At 51.3% G+C, this 8,688-nt stretch overlaps 1 long non-coding RNA gene across 1 annotated transcript; it reads right to left on the bottom strand.

Annotated features, from left to right (window-relative positions):
* Window positions 1–1,920: 1,920 nt before the first annotated feature.
* Window positions 1,921–8,378, bottom strand: LOC311603104. The gene is made up of 3 exons (XR_014780946.1): window positions 8,174–8,378; window positions 6,084–6,208; window positions 1,921–3,349 (listed from the first exon to the last, which is right to left on the bottom strand). It is a non-coding gene; the product is annotated as an uncharacterized lncRNA (long non-coding RNA).
* Window positions 8,379–8,688: the final 310 nt, after the last annotated feature.

Here is an 8,688-nt window from a genome sequence, read left to right as displayed (position 1 = left end):
AAAATCAAGATTGGCTTAAATACAAAGTGATCATTTGTGCCTTTTGAAGGTAGTGGGAAAAAAGGAGAAAGAGCAAGAGATGACCTTTTGAGAATAATGCTTCGTTTCCACAGGCGGCCTCCCACTCCCATGATTCCCAGCTCCCTGCTCTGCTTGGCGTTGACACTAGAGATCAGAGATGAGATAACACCCTGGGTTTCAAAGGCATTTCCCCAAGGGCCCAACTGCTTGCAAGGCCTCTGAGGAAAGCTTGGCCAACCTCCTGGCTCCAGCAGCTGGCCTCAAAACCAAGGCTGCCTGTCCTGTCCCGGAAGCCTGTGAATACCCAAGTCGGCCAGAGGCTGCCCTTGGAGATCCCTGTGGCTCAGAGGCCTGGCTGCAGGCCCTGGGCCTGCCTCGGCCAGGCTAGGAGCTAATGTAAATAAGCACCTTTATCTCTCACAGACCTCATTTTCTGAGGAATTGTATTCTCCTAGAGGGGAACAGCCATTGCCCTTGGTGCAGGGGGTGGGGGTGGGGCTCAGCTCATCCCCACCTGACACTTGATAGTTGAGGGCGCCTGCCCTCTATAGGATTTTTAGTCATTATGCGGTATTGGTAGTTAACACCTTCGACCCCAAGGCAGAGAGGGCAGTGCCTCCCCTGATAGCTATTTGACTTCTGGGAGAAAAAAGGGGGATCTTAGTCTTGACCGAAGGGCAGACTGGGGAGACATTAGTCAGCCTCAGGACCAGAGGTCTTGACGTCAAAGCGTAGCCAGTGTGGAATGTGGAGTCCTACCAAGGCCGTGTGTCAAGGTGTAGGACAGAGGCAGCCAGACACCTCCTCAGATGTCGGCGTCACCGTGGGAGGAGAACAGCAGGCAGGGTCTAGGCTGCTCTGTAGAGCTGGAGAGCATTAGGAGAGCAATGGTTCCAGCCCTAGGCCTCCTCTCCCGCTCTGTGGCAGAAGATGGGGACGACGCCCACAGGGATTGTGCAAAGTAGCACAAGACAGGGGCACCCGAGAAAGAGGGACGGTTGTGGGACCACCAGCTAAGTCTCACCAGCGATGCCTGCCTTGGGCCACAGAGTCAGGTTTGTTGCCAAAAGCCAGCTTATTTCCATTTGGCCGGGGCTGGTCTGCCTCCCGGGAAGATCTAGAGAATTCTCCGTGGACTGAGGCTGTCTTGGGCGATCGTGGCTGGCCCCTTCCCTCTTGCTTGTGCTTGGGATTAACATGTAGCCCTGGACCTTCTCATTTTTCTACTGAGACGGAAACTTGGCGGGGGACCAAGCCTGGATGTGCTTGCAGAGTGGCTGGGCTCAGGTCCAGCTCATGGTAATTGTGGTCATATGTGAGATGCCGGCTCACTGGGTGCTGGGGCTGCAGGACAGGGTTACCAGGCAGAAAGAAGCTGAAGAAATGCAAAGCCTGTGGCCTCGGGATCCCCACCCTCACTTTTCTGTTCCTTGGATTTCCCATTAAGAGGATGTGACTGGCTTGTAGGGCCTGGCTGGTCTAGAGTCCAGGGCTTGAGAGACAGCCTAGCTCCGATGGAACCCCTTTGGACTTTCAGCTCCGGTGCGTCCTTCCACGGACACAGAAAAGATGAAGTAGGAGGCTCCAGGGTTGTGTCTCTGTGTTCTCACAAGACACACAGCCAGCCAGGGACCCTGAGCCACTCGCTACATAGCTACAGAATGGTTGTGTGTGACTGCCACCATCCTAGGAAGGGGTGTTCTGGACAGGCGAGGCTAACAGAGTTGGACGTGAACATCTAGAGAAAGGGTCTCCAAGGCAACCTTCTCCAGCTGCCCTGGGGTTGAGGGCAAAGCTGATTCCTGTTCTGTGTTAGCCCCGGGCTGGGGCTGCCCCTCTGCTTCATCTTATCCACACTTTAGGTTTGAATGGGGGGGGGGGCAGAAAAGAAATAATAAGAGAAGGACATGACTGGTCCTAGATATGGTGGAGGAGAAAGTTTATTGTAGATAACGGGAGACATGGTCAGAGGCAGGGATGTCCGGGAGAGCCCAGAGCGAAGGTGACCAGACTTTGCTGGGCCATGTGAGGGGAGGGAGGTCAGTTGCTGACGAAGGGGGCGGGGGCAGCCTGAGCCAAGAGAGTAGAGGGCAAAAGATCAGGTAGCCAAAATGGTTGGGTTATATGGGGAAGGGCAGCTGAGGGAGGAAGCCCAAGCTAGTATCTGGACTCTGTCATGGATAGGGACTGAGGGACGCAGGGAGAACCTGGAGGCCAGGCCTACTTTGATATGTTGAAGAGGTCCCTCAGCCATTCCTCCCAGGTGTGAGACCTGACAAGGTTGACATTACCTTGTCACGTTGGGACAGTTCACAGAACTGGCTGCCCAGTCAGCCTTGGGGTTTCCCTGTCCTCTCCTCTACTGCCCTGCGTACTGTTCTCCCTCCCTCTCAGCAGCTTTCCTCTTCTTCTTCTCTTCCGAGACCCAGTAGAGAAGCGATGGCTTGGGAGGCAGACGCACCTGCCTCTTCCAGCCTCAGGCTTCCGTCGATGATGTCCGGACAAGGGACATCTCCCCGAAGCGCTGTGGGAAGGTGAATTAGGGACCTTCTCTCTCCAAAGCATGCTTGGGTTTGGTCAGAATGTCCTTTAAACAATTATTAATTAATTAACTAATTAACTTTACATCCTTACCGAAGTTTCCCCTCCCTCCTCTCCTCCCCCTCCCCCCTCCCCCCAACCCTTCCGCCCCTCCTCCCTTTCTCTTCAGCCCTGGCATGACAAGCTGCAGTGAGCCTAGGCGCATCCTCTCCTATTCAGGCTAGACAAGGCGGCCCCTGCTTCCACTGCTAGGTGTTCCACATGAACGGACAGAATGTTCTACCACTCAGATATTTGAAACATACAGGCTTGGACCAGTTTGACTGGGGAGCTACCGGAGGACCTCACCAATATCAAGAAGCCCACCACTGCAGAGAGGACATGAGGAGGGACCATTTTCATCTTCACAGTACTAGCCATGCAACTTGCCAGAGCTGCTCCGGAGCTGGAAATACTCCGTGTCTGCTCAAGAGGAGGGCTTCTCCACATCTCCTGCCTTCCAAACACAGTGCACACAACTCTTACTGCAGGAGACGGATGCTGGGAGACAGGGCCTGGGAGGCTTCTTCTCAGAGACCTTTCAGTACTCTGGTTCTCAACTCGCTGGCTTTTCCAACTGTGTAGTCCTTGTGCCCTCAGCTGCATTTAGCAGGAACGAGAGGTTCAGTCAGACATCTCTGTGCCCAAGGAAGAAGAGAGTGGGCACGGGAACATAGAAGTAGAGAGGTATTTGGCTTCTTGTTGAGACCTGAATAAAAGTAGTTTACTGGAGCACACCGTGAAGTCCCTGAGAGAAAGAAGAGCATGTGTTATGTTTTAGAAGCTAACAGCTTTAGGGGCCAGAGCGAGGACTGGGAAAAATCACTGGGCTCTTAGGAGCCATGAGGGTGATAGCTGAGGGGACCTTGACTCAGGACATCCTGCAGGTCCCAGACCTTGGGAGCAGGGAGAGCCGAGGCTTCGGTCAGGGCCAGCGGATAAGTTCCACATGGTGTGGCTGATGTGGTTTCTGAGACTGCTTGATGAAATTGCATTGCCAAGGGGCTCTGCTGCGGGGGGCCCAGGTTGTGAGCAATGCGTGCTGGACAGAAGTGGCGCACCCCTTTAATCCCAACACTAGGGAGGAAGAAACAGGCGGGATCTCTGAGTCTGAGGCCAGTCTGGGCTACAGGACAGCCAGGGCTGTTACACAGAGAAACCCTGTCTTCAGGGGGATTAAGCAATTCAGAAGTTCACTAGGGCTGTTGGACCACAATAACGACCACAGACTTGGTGGCTTATAATAGCAGAAGTTAGTAAACCACACCTAAGCAGCCTGACTCAAAAAATGGTTAGATGTGGTGGTGCATGCCTCTAATCCTAGTAGTCAGGAGACAGAAGCTGCAGAGTGAAACAGTGTGTGAGTGTGTGTGTGTGTGTGTGTGTGTGTGTGTGTGTGTGTGTGTGTGTGTGTGTAGAGGCTACTGGGATGGCTCAGTGAGTAGAGGCACTTCTGTGTAGGCAATCTGAGTTTAATGTCCAGATCCCAGGAGATGGGACAGCTCCAGAGAGTTGTCTTCTGCGTTCCGCATTGTGCCACATGTGCTTACCTACACACACACATGCACGCATGCACGCACGCGCGCACACACACACACACAGAAAGAGCCACACACACATACACACATAGAGGCACACACATACACACAGAGGCACACACACATACATACACACATAAACACATACACAGAGGCACACACACACACACACACACACACACACGCATGCACACAGGCATGCACGCATGCACATGATGAATCTGCATGTACACTTGAGCACAGGTAGCCACGGAGACCGGAAGAGGCATCAGATCTTCCGGAGCTGGAGTCACAGGTGGTTATGAGGCATCCAACATGTGCACTGGAAAGCGAACCCTGCTCCCCTGGAAGAGCAGCCTGTGCTCTTAACCACAGCCCCACACCCTGCCTCTTAAAGTCAACATTTGCCACTGCCCTTCTTTCTTTCCTTTTCTCTTTTCTTTTTGTAAGCTTCTGCTTTAAAGGGTGCTTTGCATCCCGTTCCATTCAGTGAGAGGGCAAAATACAGTTAACCATTTCCCTGCTTCAGGACATTCAACTTTCTTTCATTTTTTTTCTTTTTTAAGCAATGCTGCAGAGGATTCATGTGTGTGCATAAAAGTCTTCCCACATTTTTGAATTCTTGCCATAATTTCCTGGGGGTAAAATTACTGTGGGTAAGAACAAACATTTTTTATAGTCTTCAATATCTGTCACCATATTATTTTCCTTGAGCATTGCAAGGATTGATTCAGGCCCTGGCAACGCCCAAAGCTGGCTATTTCACCATTCTTTCCTCAGTCCTGGAGTGTCTGTTAAAACACTTCTTTCTAGTTAGCTTTGCATCTCATTGATGATTAACAAGCTGGGACATTTTTCTGGGAATGTGCTTGTAATTTGTTTTATGTAAATTGCTTCATCATTCTTGCCCCCATCTATAAAAAAGCCTTTTTGTTTCTAACTGTCAGCTCACATTAACTCCTATCTGAAAACCTTTTAAGAAGACAATATAAAAACATATCTATGTATTGTACACACACACATATATATACAATGTATATAGACATTTACGAACACATATATGTATATGTGTACACACACTTATACATGTTCTACTTTAAATGTCCTAAATATTCCTTTTATGTTTTGTTTGTTTGTTTGTTGTTGTTAGGTTTTTGTTTGTTTGTCTTTTGTCTTTTGAGACAGGGTTTCTCTGTGTATACCCGGCTATCCGGGAACTTGCTCTGAGACCAAGCTGGTCTCGAACTCAGAGATTTGCTTGCTTCTGCCTCCCAAATGCTAGGATTAAAGGCTTGAGCCACCACCTCCTGGCTTGCCTTTTTTTTGTTCTTTCTTTGCTTGTTTTGCTTTGAGTCAGGATCTCCTGTAGCCCAGGCTGGCCTCCACCCCTCTAGGCAGCTGAGGAAGACTTTGAGCTCTTCTGATCCACCTGCATCCGTGTCTTGAGTGGCGGGATCATTGCTGGCCATCACCAGGCCCGGTTTGCATACTCCAGGGTCTCAAACCCCTCACTCCACCAACTGAGCCATACCCCCAGCTCCAGTCATTTTTATTTTAAATACAGAATCTTTTCTTTACTTTGTAGTCAAACCTCTCTTCTCTTATGACTTAAGCATCCATTTCTAAGTATAATGAAAGAAATGTCCCCTTCTGGCAAATGCTCAAGTCTCTTTCTTGGTTGCCTTGGCTTTTTAAAAAAATTTTATTTATTCAGATTACAATTAAGTTGTTATCCCATCACTTGTATCCTCCCATTCCTCCCTCCCTCCTGCTTTCACCCTATTCCCCTCCCCTAGGTCTATAACCAATGGGGATCTCCTCCTCCCCCACTGTATGGTCATAGGCTATCAAGTCTCATCTTGGTAGCCTACTTATTCTTTCTAAAAACTGCTTTGGCCCAAGAAAGAGATGCCCCCCAAATCCCTCTCTCAGAGACAGACTTACTGTGTAGCACAGATTGGCCTCAACCTTGCAATCTTGTCTTCGCCTCTCAGGCACTGCTACCACAGGCATGCTCCTGTCTCTGCCTCCCAGGCACTGCTACCATGGGCATGCACCACCACACCTGACTAAGAAAGGGATGATTTCAAGGTGTAAGGTTTTCTAATTCATGGGTTTCACTGGCCTGGATTCTTTGTTTGCTTTGAGGCCCGGGCCCAAGCCTGACCGTGTTTATTAGGGCACATGTCTAAGAAAGAGGCAGCACAGAATTGGAACGCACATCCTAAACCCTGTAGGCCTGACCTTGCTTCCAAGGATGCAGCATCAGTAGCGGTAAAGGTGGGACTCAGTTGGCTGGGTGTGAGCACTCAACCTCCAGCTGATCCTCTGCAAATGTGCCAACCAGTGCCTGGCCGATAGCACCGTGAGGACGGTGTGAATCACGTGAAGAATGCCTCCAACATGACCTGCTCCGCTATGACCCCTGGTAGCCCTGGGTCAAACCTTGGGAGTAGAGGGGGTTCTGAGCCCCCCTTCCTTAGAGAGCAGACAGAGTTCCAGTAACAATGCAGTCTGCATTTCAGGGTTGAGAAGATAGAGGGGATCAGCAAGGCTGGGCGACAGGTGACAGTCCTCTAAACCAGTGACCCTCAGCCTTCCTAACAACTGTACCCTTTTTATACGGTTCCTCATGTTGTGGAGACCCCTAACTGTTAAATTAACCACTAATGGTAAAATTATTTTCCATGCCACTTCATAACTGTATTTTTGCCAGTTATAAATCGTAAATAGCTGATATGCAGGATATCTGATATTCAACCCCTGTGAAAGGGTCACTTGACTCCCCAAAAAGGGTCATGACCCCAGATTGAGAACCACTGCACTGTCCCTGCCCTGAGCTCCTCAGCCTCCTATGTGCAAAACGCAGCTGGCTCTCCTGCTTAAGGGTTATTTGGTGATTAAATGAAAGGCTCTGAAAAGGTCATGGAAAAATCCAGAGGCAAGGTAGAATGTCCTTGGACGGGTCCGCATGTTCCTCCCTCCTCTGGGGACACAGATGAAGCCTCTGTGCAAGTTCCGAGAGGCTCTCACCTCCCATAGTCTGCTCCCCAGGAAAACCACAGAGAGATTGTGAAGGCCCCTTGTGCCTGTTGGCCCATCAGGAAGCCTGAGGTTTGGCTGAGGCCCAGGAAGCAGGGCCTGGGAGGTGGGCCCACACCTCAAATGCAGCTGGCCCAGTTTGGAGCGGCTTTTGATGTCTGTGGGAGCTCGGGTGATGGGGGGGGGGGGCAGGTCTCAGGTCATTCAGGTGCCCCAGCACAGACGTGGAAGTCAAGGCAGGCAGGCAGGCAGGCAGTTAGCAGAGCAGCAGCATTTCCGCTGGAGAGCCAGACTACCATCCCAGCAGCCACCGGCAGCACCCTCCTTCTCAGGAAAAGCTCTTTGAGCCTTCTGCCAAATTCTTCGCCACTGCTCATTGTTGGAGGATTAAAGCATTTGACAAGGAGGGTGCAGCACTAAGAAAGAGGTGCCCCGCCCCCCACAACCCCCCACGGTAGGGAGGAATGTAGAAGAAGCTCGGTACTTTGGGAACTGCTGGGACAACACTATGTGGGTAGTGGCCTCCAGCGAGCCCAGGTGTGCTCTTGGGGCATGTGGGGGTGGGGGTGGGGAGCATGTGACACCCCCAAGCCACCCTGACAACTTGGCATTTAAAAATAAAGTTACTTTCTCTTCTAGCTTCTCTCTCTCTCTCTCTCTCTCTCTCTCTCTCTCTCTCTCTCTCTCTCTCCCCCCCTCTTCCTCTCCCTCTCCCTCTCCCTCTCCCTGTCTCTCAACATAAGCTACCCTGCTCCTGGCAAGGTCTGAGAAGCTGGTCCTTAATCTTGGTTGCACAGTAGAATGCCTTAAGCTGCTTCTGCAAACCCCAAAGCAGAGACATGAGAACCAGGGAGGGGTGTGTGTGTGTGTGTGTGTGTGTGTGTGTGTGTGTGTGTGTGTACAATCAGTGTTTCTGAACACTTCTCAGCCTTTCTGAGCAGCCCCAACAAGCTCCCTGGTGGAGTGGGTATGCAACCGTGTCCACTACTCACCTTGCCCGGGCCTCCCTCCCAGGAAGGCTGTCGGGAGGCCTCCCTGCCTCAGCTCCTCCGTCTCCTCATCAATCTTAGTTGCTTTGTTCTGGGTGCTGCCCCAGGCCCTCAGAGGAGCCGTTAGGAATGGGGAGTGTCTGCTTTCTTTAACGCTGGCCAGCTAGAGCTCCTATGAGGCACGTGCACATGCCCACAGTAAAAGGGAAAGAACCCTGGCAGTAAGACTCTCCCACGCTCCCCCTGCAGGTCTCCTGGCCTGCCTGACCACTTCCGGAGACACTTGTAAGGAGAAACCACTCCCTCCACGCAGTCACACTCCACACCTTTTATTCTGACACAGCTATGGAATATAAGCCTGGGGAGGGGGAACCATTGTTATGGTGAGGGTTGGTGAGGCACCGTGAAATCAATGTCATCTGTAAAGTCACAGAATGAAGAAGTGGCAGCGCTCCCTTCCCCAACACACAGGATATGTGAGCCATAGGGATGTTCCCAGAGCAGGCAGGACTTGGCAA

This window comes from Acomys minous, assembly GCF_964271855.1.
Source record: "Acomys minous genome assembly, chromosome: 8".
Lineage (NCBI taxonomy): Eukaryota > Metazoa > Chordata > Mammalia > Rodentia > Muridae > Acomys > Acomys minous.
The sequence above is the reverse complement of the archived record's forward strand: the minus strand, read 5'-3'. Positions and strand labels throughout refer to the sequence as shown.